Raw genomic sequence first — 12,970 nt, forward strand, 5'->3', positions numbered from 1 at the left:
GCTGAAGTTTAGGCGATGGTTACACAACTTCAATTAGCTTAACACTTTAGCTAACTCATTTTTTTCAATCCGCGTCCTGACGCCTTGGCAATTCGGCGCTCGGTGCGGACTGCTCCAAGTACGCCTGCATAGGGCTAACGCAGGTGCATGAACACATATTCCCATATATAAATAATCTTTAAAATTATCGGGAAACGGAATGATTACCCGCTTTTAACAGAATAAAAAAAAATCAGCAATAATCATTTTTCTCCTTTTATTGGCCTGATATTATTTTTTTATCCGTAGGTATATGCAAAAGTTTTTCGTAAATTTTTGGCTAAGATGTGTTGTTTTCAGTATTTTATTGAAGAATATAGGAACAAATCTGAAAAAAATTCTAGGAACCTACAATTAAATTCAGACGATTCAAAAACCATGATTTTGAAGTACTCAAAAAACCATTATTTTCATTGGTTTATCCAGTCCCGGGTATTGATTCTCCAATCCAGGCCGCTCGCAATAGCCATCGAAAGTACATACATTGGTCGACGTTCTTATTCTTGAGTCTCGTCAAATACATATGCCAAACGTCAAAAATCATTCCACTCGAACGAGTGGATCGTACCACTCGTTGTTCGAGTGGAATAACTTCGTCGAGAATCGAGGCCCTGATAATTATTTATTATGGTTTAATCTATTCTATCGAAATCAGTACAAATAATAAATACACGATTATTTGTAGGACAGAAAACATAAAAAACATTAAGGCTTTTACAAACATGTTTTATACAAAAAATATATAGAAAATAAGTAAGTACATAACTAATAAGATATTTATTATATGTATATTATGCATCTATTTGCTATTTAAACATCTACGAATTTTTAGACAAGTCTAGTAGGTAATCAGTAGTGAAAATTGGAGCTATCTAACAAACAGTGCGGTATATTTGATAATTGAAAGATGATTTTATCGTTATCAAGTTCTAATCAGGTGATTAGCAGCTGATATGATAGTGAAAGGTGGTGATTTATGATTAAAATAACACACAGACACTTATAGACTTACCAATTAATTAGGACGGTAGGGACCTAATATCGCCGATAATATAGGTTATTAAACCGTACCATTATTTTGGAATTACGTCATATCCTAATCGAGATATATAGGTGGTGATGTTGGTAACATACAGGGTGTATCGGCACGTACCCGACAAACTTTAACCAGCTATTCCTTAGCACATTTGGAGTAAAAAATGTTATGGGCACTTTGCTGTCCGGTAACATTTTTTTTTAATAAAAAAATTACTATTCATATTTTCACCACATGTCACCAATGTTTTATCCTTTGTCAAAGTTTGAAAACCCATCCGGCAATATTTTGTTCGAGTTTCGTTGAATAATGTACGTACGTACCTACGTTGGCGCGCTTTTACAATCACAACGAAATGGCACGGCACCATTCGTCTCATCTTTAACTATTATTATTTAGTGTGTACGAAAGAGCGAGGACACTTTTTGACACACTTGCTAATAACAGCTGTTGAACGCGAGAAACAATGCAAATGACAGTGACGGAGTGTGGATTTTTTTATTTATTTTTTGTTTTTAATGGATAAAAATGTTACCGGACAGCAAAGCGCCCATAACATTTTTTACTCCAAATGTGCTGAGGAATAGCTGGTTAAAGTTTGTCGGGTACTTGCCGATACACCCTGTATAAATACATACTAAATGCTACAGTACGCACTTATCTACAACCACGGAGAGATTTCCCGAAGAGAAAAGATTACCTTAGTAAGATTTTAGCTTTCTGTCGAATAGTCACAATAAAATTCAGTTTTGAATGGCCAGAATCTTCCACATTTTCCCTTCCCCTCTCCACTACCTAGATACACTAAATAATACATCAATTTTTCCATAGCGCCCCAAACACAGTGAGGGACTCAGCTTCGGGCCAAAATGAAACACATTGCAGGCAATGAACTTGGAATAAAAATATTTAACTTTTATATAAGCGGAAAACGTTTTTGTGCAATTAACCTGTGACGCCAGGGTATTTTTCCACTCGTCAAATAGCGGGATAAGCTTATATATTTTAAAGATTTCCGATTTAAACAATAATAAAATATTATACTAATATATTAATACTGATAGATTATATACGGTAAGACCTGGATCAAGTATGTATGTGGTTAAAAATAAACAAATTTAAATTAAATGTTACAAAAAATAAATACATGGTAATAAGTAAAAATATTAAACGGACTCAGTAATATTATCATAGACAACGAAGAAATAGAGAAAGAGGATAAAATCAAATAATTAGTCATTATAATAGACAATCAACTCAAATTTAACTCTAACTTTGAATTATTATTAGATAAGAAAATGGCAAAAATGGTAAATTTTTGCCATTTTCTTAAATGAGATGTTAATACAATTAAAAAAGTGTATAATAGTATAGTAGAATCTCATTTAAATTACTGCTCTAGTGTCCCTTTCTTGTGTAATCAAACACAGATAAAAATTGCAAATAATTTAAAATAGAGGCATGTGAGCAGTATTGAATTTCGCTGCACGCTTAAAATGCAAAAAATTAATATACAGCACTTGGTTTCAACTTAATTGCTATATGAAATAAAAATTTATGTAGTGGGAGATGGTAAAATATGCATTAAAGTACCATTTTATCGTAATCAAATTTAGGTTTTAAAATAACATAAACTAAAAACTAAGAACCTATTTTGTGCATATTTACTTAAACCCCCGACTTAAATCGTTGTCTCCATTAGATATTGAAGTTAAAATCAATTGTTGTTTTTTCAAAGAGTCTGCAGCATGCAGCGGAATTCAACATGTTTTTTCTTATTTTTACAGAAATTTCGGTTTTTTTTACAAAGCATTATTAAGGGTACAAAAATATGAACCAATAATCTGCATAACATATTAGTTGAAAAGTTTCACCTACCGTAGGTGTATTGTTTTATTATTTTCAAAAGCGGAACCGTAGCTTTCATGATATTCTCCGAACGGGACGGTGTTCCGTTTTACTCCTGTTAAATATCAAGCACTGATAAAAATCAAAAATACTATTTATAATTTTGTTGTTTCTGACCGATAATCGCGTCGCATCGTCTATAAGAGCGCCAGTAGTTCGCAAGACGCGTCTGGTGTCATACACATTATATGTAGACAGCATTATCTCTCCGATAATAACAAAAACGACATTAATAATCAAACAGTTTACGACGAAACACGTGTAGGACCGGCGCCATATTTGTTCGGAAAATAATAAGTGACAGTTGACAGCGCGGGAAATAGATAAAACAAATGAAAGAAGAACACGCAGTATAATATTTCAAAGGTGTGATCTTCGAACGAAACGCATATTCTATTCGGTTTGAATACATTGTGATGTCTTTGTTTACTATTTGATTGTTTTAAAATAGAACTTAAAATTATGCTTTGTTCCGTTTTGTAGAGATCTGCAAATACACAATATTATTACACTCAGAACATAGTAGGTAATTTAGTTGATACATTTTGTATCTATTTTGAATCTTGTGATAAAGACATTTTGCAATCATGCTGCGGCAGTTGATTTGTACAGTAATTATCTTGATATGTTTATATCTGTCACAGTTTCGAGTTTATTTTGCGTGTTTATAAACAGACAAGGAATATAATTGAAATAAACCCACTTTTGTCTGAAATACTTACCCATGAATACAAACACTGAAAATAATAACGATATATTTGCATTTTGTGTTATTTTTATGGTGCATCACTTTGAAATGTGTTTTCTTATCTCATGTAAGAAATGAAACGTAATAAAAGATTTTGTTTTAATATTTTTATAGTAATTATATGAACATTTATTTGCTAACACTGTTCGGTTTTGTATTAGTTTTTGGCACGTATGATTTTTTTTATATTAACACAATTGTAGCAATAAATAAGTGATGCATAAACAAATCACAGTCATCGAGCTTTATCATTTATTCATTGTTTTTATAAACGTAACATTGAAAGAATTGAAGCAAGTCATTGCCCAATTAGAAAAATAATAAATAAGTATCTACCTATATATCCGATTAGCCGTATCGGCGTATGTGTAGGCAGTGGCCTACACAGAGTTTTGAATTAGGGTAAGCAGAAGGGAAAACAACGAATTAATTAATTTAAAAAAACTTACCATTGTTAACGTTAGATTTCATATGCCAAACCTTTTAGTTTGTTTTTTTTTTTTAAATTTTATAATAAATTTTATAAATTATAAAGTTTTGTGATTTTCACAACTACCGTATTAGGCTCATACCTGTATTATGTATTACTGTGTAAAAAAGGTTGAAACCAATAGTAAAACACATTTAAATGAAGAAAATACACATATAAACAACAAAAGATAAAAAAAATTCAACTGAGTGATATAAAAGATAAATGAAGTAAAATAGAAATCTAAATCTAAATATTAGAGATTAAATTTCATTTTTAATTACACCAATTATTTTATACTTGCTGAAGTATGCTGGGGGTTATTCTTAAGAGATAGACATATACCATTTTTCCTTAGGTCTTTTTGAGATATTCAATTCCGTAGTACATCGTTTTCATATATCTCATAAGGTTTGGCCAGTTTTAGCAATGGACTCCCGAAAAAAAAATTGTTTGGACTTTATTACAAAACATCGATTTTTCTCTACTTTTTATACATATAATATACATGTATTATGTGTATAAACCTTCCGGAAGAAATTCTTCAAATTATAGAGGTAATCTTATCAAAATCAGTTGTGTAGTACCCACAGACATAGGAATTAATAGACGAGAAGATAATGGCGAGGGGTAAAATCAACTGTTGAAGAACGAAGGGAGTGAAGCTGACTGTGATTCGTCAATAAATCAATCTGACAGTAAATAGGCTTCTCGCATTATAATATCACCATTTACTTCTTAAAAGTAAAACCTGCTTTTGAATGAATAGACATTTTTACATGGGAGCGCAAATTACTCGCCACGTTATGAAAAAATTTGCGAAGTCCAAATTCGGCAAAAAAATTCGGTTCTATTTTCAGAGTCGAATATTTCGTTTAAGTATTTAGTTAAGACACTTTTATAAATGTTCATAATTTACTTCCCAGCAACCAACCAGCTTTGTGTTTCGCGTCCAGACGTTTCTCGATGTGATAGTATATGTTTCTAAAACTGATCTATATTATACGATGTGAATATGCTTAAAATAAAGTAAAATAATGATTATATATGGAATGTAATACGACAATTGGGTTTATTCTCTTTTTCACATCTATTTTTACAAGTTTTCATAGTACAAGTCAACATTTTGCCGTGTTATTTCGTAAAATGAACCGATGATGCCTCGACCATAGTTCGCACAAGAATGATGACGTCACGTTTTCAAATTTCACTTGAGGCCATACGCGAGCACAGCCGGCTCCAATGGCACCGGTATGGGGAGTGGGGATAATACGCTTTTAATCACTTAGGGCAGGTCTACTAATATTCATATGTCTATGGTAGTACCTATAGAACCTAGCTCACAAACAGACAGACGAGAAAAGCGACATTATTTTACACTTTTTTTTATATATATAAGATAACATTTTTAACGTGTGTTTAATCATGGTAGGTACCTACCTATCTAGAAGAGTACGTGTTTATGGTCACATTTGAATTTATTGACTTGAATATAAATTGGAAAAGTAAGAATGACAGAATATGATTTTTTTAACATTGTTAGTGGAAAGTTTTATGACTCTAGAAATCGAGCATCGATATGAAATCAAATAATGCTTTATCCCATTTTACTGTCCGTGTTCAACATTGGACATTAGAAAAGCAAGAATAAACGTAGGAACCCCTTTCAAATATCCAATGTTGAACACGGACAGTAAAATGGGTTAAAGCATTATTTGATTTTATATCGATGCTCTATTTTTGGAGTCATAAAACTAGTCCACTAAATAAACACAGTCAATAAACATTCTGAAAGGAAGCCAACATAATATAATATTATCACTATTTAGTTTGTAAAAGTGTATTAATTAATAGAGGTACCGACAGATGGCACTGATAGTTTTATTTGCTTTTCGTCCCAATTTGTATTTTTAAAAGCTCTGCCTATTTGGACACTAATACAAACGAGTCATCTGTTGCACATATTTTGTACAGTGTAAAGTTAACACTGAATAGTCTGAATAATCCACATTTGGCATACTTAGTTTCTGCTTTTGACACGTTATAGTCTGATTATATTTGATCAGAATTTTTATATTCGATATAAAATTTGTTTTCCGAAAGTCAATAAAGATTCTTTCCAGTTTCTGAACAGCCTAAGTGTGATGTATTGCCATTACCGCCAACAATGATGAACATTAAAATACATTTAAACGTGATACATTTAATTTGCGATGATATTACATACCTACACGGATAAAATAAAATCCACACAGTAAACTATTCCTTCACCCTGTGAGGAAAAAGCTTTCGGACATCTTTATATCTCCGCCACATTTTTGTTTTTATTGATGTTTATTGTTATTAAAATAGTAAGAAAATTGTTATTAAATGTGTCGGAATGTAGTTTATAAATGATAAATAGAAAATCTTATAGATCGTGAAATGTATATTGCGTATTTTTAGACATTTTTTAAATCCCCCTACATTATAATATTGAGTCAATGCTGCTGAAAATGTATTATGTCTCAAATAATAGGCCCAATGGGAGCCTTGTAATTAAAATGTTTAATAGCACTATTTGGAGCTTTTTCTAAAATAATTTTTCTCTCAAACCCAATATACGGATAGGCTACCGATTTTTTTACTGATTTTATTTACACAATGGTAAATCAGAAGAAAATATGGAATAAAGACTTATCGTCCGATTTATAACATTGAAAATTATTAGAGCCAAGTACTTCCTATTTTCACTCTTTCTCTTTTTTCCCGATTGCCCAAGTAGGTACCTAATTTATTATTTTTTAATGATATTTGTTAATGGACTATTTGTCCGTAAATAAATAAATAAATAAATAAATAAATAAATAAACTAATGTTTATAAGAAAAGGTTTTTTGTTATAAGAAAAGGATAACAAATTATCCAACTCATCAACAATTGTAGATATAATATGTCTCGACGCCATCTAGTGAGAAATTTGGCACTAACAAAGCCTTTCCTAGAAAAATAAAGTTGGTTGTATACAGGTGAAAAAATAATAATAAGCAGCAATTGTTGATTGAAGTACTAGTACATATTGAATTATTTTTCAGGTTCGGAATAAGCCGGCGTAGCTCAGTGGTTTAGAGCACCTGGCCGGACATCAGAAGGTGCGTGTTCAATTCCCGTCGGCGGCATTTATTTTTACTCGGGAGATATTTTCAATTTGTATGGATATTTCAGGCGACTAATTATTGATTATTATAATTTTTTGTGTACCTAATGTTCGCTTCTCAACATTGCATAATTGACTCGTTGCGAAGACCTGTTTTTACTACAACTTTTGCAATTTCGTTTGTCTGTAAATTTTTTTGTACTTTCCGTGTCCGGTTCAAAAGGGTTCAGTTAAGATTTTTTCAAATGTGGAACCGTTGTGTTTATTTTGTGACTTTCTTATTGGGACTGGGACTTATTACTCTAAGACTGGGACACGGGCAAGCGGCTTGATCGCAAGCACGTAGTTTTTTGTCTATGGCACTTTGTGACAAGCATTTTGACCGTGTACCAAAGCTGGCTTGCAAGCATTGCGCAATACTACGTGCTGGCGGCGGGGCTTGATGCGAATTTATATTTTTGTGAGAATAGACAAACGAAAATAGACAAATAAATATCACGTATCATAAAAAATGACACTTTTGACAGTCGCGAGTCGCGAAATGACAGGAAGGCATAGAAGTACATATACATAGATGCATAAATAAACCAATAAAATTTTGACCACCACGAAATCACAGGAAGGCGTGGCCATGCTTGACGGAGAGGCTTGATGCGGGCTGGCAAGCCGCTAAGCATAGACAATAATAGACAACAATAGATAACAATAGAAAAAAAAACTACGTGCTTGCGATCAAGCCGCTTGCCCGTGTCCCAGTCCCTTTATACACATTTTTTAAAGATTTGGGTAGGTACCCAACTGCCAAAGAGAATGTTGAAAAAAGAATTGTCATTAACTAGTCACGCTTTTTGGATGTGGTTTTTAATTAAGTACCTACTTACAAATATTACGATTTCTGAGTAAATTTTTGTTTTATTTTATTCGGGGTAAGGTTTTGGGGTTGTGAATTCTCAATGAATGACATCTGGAAGGTGGAAACAATATTATTGAATTTTTCATTTGCATTTGCATTTATTTCCTTACATTCGTTACATTTTGTTATATTTTCCTACGCTAGCTTGCGCAGTAATTGTAATAAGTACTTGTTTCACTTGATCGTGCCATGTTTTTTTTTCGGGAGAACTTGGTTTCTTCAACCATTCGCTTTCAAGTCATATATTTTTCTTACTCGTTCTCTCATTTTACCACAAATAATTATTCGATTCATGTCTTCCTCGAGCATTACCCACCTTTTCTAGTGCAGAGAAATGAATTAAGCCTTTCTCAAGCGTCCCCGACTTTTTATACCATTCAAACTACTCTCTAAACACTCCTTTTACTAATAAGAACAAACTTTCAACAAAATTTTCAGCGAAATCGGAGAATGGTATAGGAACGCGTATGGGAAAAACCCTTCTGAGGTGATTTTGCACAAAAACGGCGTTATAAAAATCATTCAAATATTATTATTATTATTAAACAGAGAAAAAATCATTCATGCACTCTTTGAAAAGAAAATTTAAAAAAAAGAAATTTTGGACGCCGGGTTCATAACACTGTTAGACCTAGAACTGTTAGAACTACTAGTATTGTAATATTGACAGCAATTAATCACTTCCGACCATAGACATATGAATATTAGTAGACCTGCCCTAAGTGATTAAAAGCGTATTATCCCCACTCCCCATACCGGTTCCATTGGAGCCGGCTGTGCTCGCGTATGGCCTCAAGTGAAATTTGAAAACGTGACGTCATCATTCTTGTGCGAACTATGGTCGAGGCATCATCGGTTCATTTTACGAAATAACACGGCAAAATGTTGACTTGTACTATGAAAACTTGTAAAAATAGATGTGAAAAAGAGAATAAACCCAATTGTCGTATTACATTCCATATATAAGCATTATTTTACTTTATTTTAAGCATATTCACATCGTATAATATGAATCAGTTGTTACTATCACATCGAGAAACGTCTGGACGCGAAACACAAAGCTGGTTGGTTGCTGGGAAGTAAATTATGAACATTTATAAAAGTGTCTTAACTAAATACTTAAACGAAATATTCGACTCTGAAAATGGAACCGAATTTTTTTGCCGAATTTGGACTTCGCAAATTTGTTCATAACGTGGCGAGTAATTTGCGCTCCCATGTAAAAATGTCTATTCATTCAAAAGCAGATTTTACTTTTAAGAAGTAAATGGTGATATTATAATGCGAGATGCCTATTTACTGTCAGATTGATTTATTGACGAATCACAGTCAGCTTCACTCCCTTCGTTCTTCAACAGTTGATTTTACCCCTCGCCATTATCTTCTCGTCTATTAATTCCTATGTCTGTGCTTCCGACTCTCTCTGACGTAAGAAACTTTACTCTACAAATTTTCTCGTAGAACTAACTAACTAACACATCACGCCGTTTCTCCGCAGGGGTAGGCAGAGAGGACGAACCGCCAAACAACTCGGTCTTGGCACTCACTCCTTGCCTCATTCACATTCATACATCGTCTCATACATACTTTTCTATTATTCTAACTCTTAACATGGCCCGACTCAAGTATCTGATTCACTTGATCGGGCGTCCCCGACTTCTGATACCATTCACATTTGCTTAGCTTAGAAAGGTCGCATTATAAATCATTATGAACTTTTTAACTGTCTGAAATTTCAGGTAATCGTAGAATTAACGAGTTGCAGCCCTGAAATATGAAAGATGTTGTAATTGGTTATAACTGGGTTATTATTGTATTAAAAAACAGAGCAATAATTACGATCATTATTTTTATCTGAATTTGTAGCCGCAGTAACAGTGTTCGGTCGTTTCGAGACGGGAATTGTCATCTTTGTGAATACTGCAGTCAGTAATGTTTAAAATTAATTCAAACCTTATTACAATATTAAGAAGAAACCATGTAATTTTGGTGGCCAAGTATCTACCAAGTTATTACTATCACGGATAAATAATTATTAATTATTATTATCATAATTTATTGTTTGTAGTTGTGTTCGGTAGTTTTGAGACAGTCTTTCGTAAATTTTGTAATCAGTGTTGTTTGAAGTGGATCGTTTCTTGATGGAAGGAAAGCACATAGTAAGTAAAGTATGTACAGAGTTTTCCAATAAGAGGTGTTATTTTGATATTCAATCGTAAAAGATCAATGGTTTCGTTGCTTGTGTGGCACGTAGCGCCGTTTTGTTGAAAGTAAACGTTGTCCAGATCAATACCATCCAATTCCGGCCATAAAAAATCATTAATCATCTCTCGATAGCGATCCATTCACCGTAACTGTTGCTCCAGCCGCATTTTCGAAAAAGTAAGGTCCCATGACTCCGCCGGACCATAAACCGCACCAAACAGTCACACGTTGAGAATAGAAAGGCTTTTCAACAACAATTCTTGGGTTTTCCGAGCCCTAGATGCGACAATTTTTCTTGTTGACGAAGCCAACAAGGTGGAAATGCATGGGCCTCATTACTCAAGATGATTTGCATTTGATTCACTAAAGTGAATTTTAATAATTTCAATGCATTGTTGAAGCATGTATCGTTCCATTTTTATCAATGGTGTAGTTTTTACTTGTCAAATATCAAAAAATGACAGCTTCAAAAGTAACATCTACCGAAATAGCGGGCTATTCAAAATAACACCTCTTATTGGAAAACCCTGGAAAATATTAGTTAATTACTCTCACGGATAAATTAATACCGTATTGACTATAATTATTATCAGAATTTATTATTTGTTGTTAGTGTTCAGTCGTTTTGCGACAGTCACTGTGTTTCGTAAATTCTGCAATCAATGTTGTTTGAAGTGGATCGTTTCTTAATGAGAAGAAAGCAAACATTACATAAGTCAAGTATATAGATAGTAATATTTATTTCTGATGTCTTTTTGAGATATTTCTCCCATCCTGGTACGGACTCATAAAAGACATGTTATCTTATTATACGGTTGGATATATGATTTAAATAGCGGTGGAAAGAGAGAACACCAAGCTTTGTATTTTCATTTAAAAGTTTACATAGACGGTAAGCGACTTTACCTGTGTTTGTGTTTAAAATTTTAGTATTTTTTATGGCATATCTCGATTCGTAATATCTATAACAGTACTGCACTTTTTACTTCTTGAGCCAACTTTACGGATAGCCTTACAGTCTCCATCAACAAGGCGGATGTGAAACACATCGATTTAAAGTGGAGGATGAAACGAAATATTTATAATTTCTCCGAAAAAATCATGATTATAGTCTTTATCATTTTTGAAAATTTTTTAGTCATCAATAAATTTTCTTAAATGGTTCATCTCCCGATATAAAGAAAACAAAGGTTTTCTTGGACAGGTCATCAGAAGTATTCAAACCAAAGATATTAGAAGAACGAGATATGCTATGTTGGCCGCCGGACCGTAGGCGGAGTACTACCTAATTAGGGTACTTTGAATACTATCGGGACGTGTACGCACAGAAATCTGTTCTATGTATCATTTTATGTGCGGATACCTTAGCGTAAGCGAAGGTGTGCAGTAGTATTGGTGAACAAAACCGGCGACACTCGGCAAAACCATTCCACACAGTATGAACTGCTCATAGCACATCTCGTTCTTCTAATATCTTTGATTCACACCTAAGAATATTGAATAATTAATATAAAGAAATACTTTAGATAGGGTGCGCCGTCAAATAATAAATGATTCACTATGGCCCGGTATATCAGTTGATTTTAAGCTCGGGTAATTTCGAGCTTAGCGCGGTTTGGAACCGTCGTAATATAGGTCTTGGATATCCGCAATATTACACATATTGCATATGTTATTAGAGGAATGTGTTTTTTTTTTAATTTTTGTAAAACCAAAGTACTATATACGTGAGTGGTATATCTATGCTATGTCTAATATCATCGCGAGATGGCGGATCTTTCAAAATGTCAAATGTTTTAGGAGGGCTTAATTTACAAGTTGATTTTTTGATAAAGTTCCCCACGTCAAACAGCATGGTGCTGTCTATCAACATCCCTCATCGCTCGATGAATATTATTGTCCATATTGATAAAATTAGGCGATTCACGTAAATTTCAGTGAGATAGAAGTATGTGATTACTTACGTAAATGTCATATTTGACATTTTTTACTGCTAACGCCTCGGCGTCTAAAACAGGAAATATTATGCAGGTTACCAAGTCTTAAGCTGCCGAATTTGTCCGATTACGCCTGTCGTCCCACGGGTAGATAAGCAATCGACATAAACCGAATTCTGCAAGTTTATGCGTAGAAAAAAAAAATAAACACTCAACTGCGCTTACTATAACGAACTTAATTTTCTGCGCAGGCACTTGCAGTATCGGCTTATGTATATTTTTACCGACCCGTGGGAAGTCGGGCTAAATTTAAGCGAGCAATTTATTTATTTATTTAAAATGATACGGCACAAAAAATATATACATTAAAACAAATGGTAAGAACATTATTTTATAATTAATTAACGAAATATAATAAATTATTTTCCATCTTTGCCAATCTGTACAAACCCATAAATAACCTTTATTATCAATTTATTGAGATTAATAAATTACAAGTGACTTAAGTAGTGTTACTATCTATTTGTTGTCAGAATAAGCATCTATTTTTTATGGTTTAAGAAATGACAAAAAAATATAT

General features: G+C 33.1%; 1 protein-coding gene across 4 annotated transcripts in view; it reads left to right on the top strand.

The window, feature by feature from the left end:
- The first annotated feature begins 3,107 nt into the window (after positions 1 to 3,107).
- The window catches only part of LOC149412152 (uncharacterized), a 94,434-nt gene continuing 84,571 nt past the window's right edge, over positions 3,108 to 12,970 (top strand). The window contains exon 1 of one of the 4 annotated variants that reach the window (XM_089646456.1): positions 3,108 to 3,349. The gene's annotated coding sequence lies outside the window, so the exon portion shown is untranslated. Of the gene's footprint in view, positions 3,350 to 10,038; positions 10,417 to 12,970 lie in introns of those variants that run through there. The other 3 variants (XM_089646459.1, XM_089646455.1, XM_089646454.1) reach the window with 3 other exon arrangements.

The sequence above is a fragment of the Hesperophylax consimilis genome, chromosome 24 (assembly GCF_061612785.1).
Source record: "Hesperophylax consimilis isolate HC1 chromosome 24, BYU_Hcon_1.0, whole genome shotgun sequence".
NCBI lineage: Eukaryota > Metazoa > Arthropoda > Insecta > Trichoptera > Limnephilidae > Hesperophylax > Hesperophylax consimilis.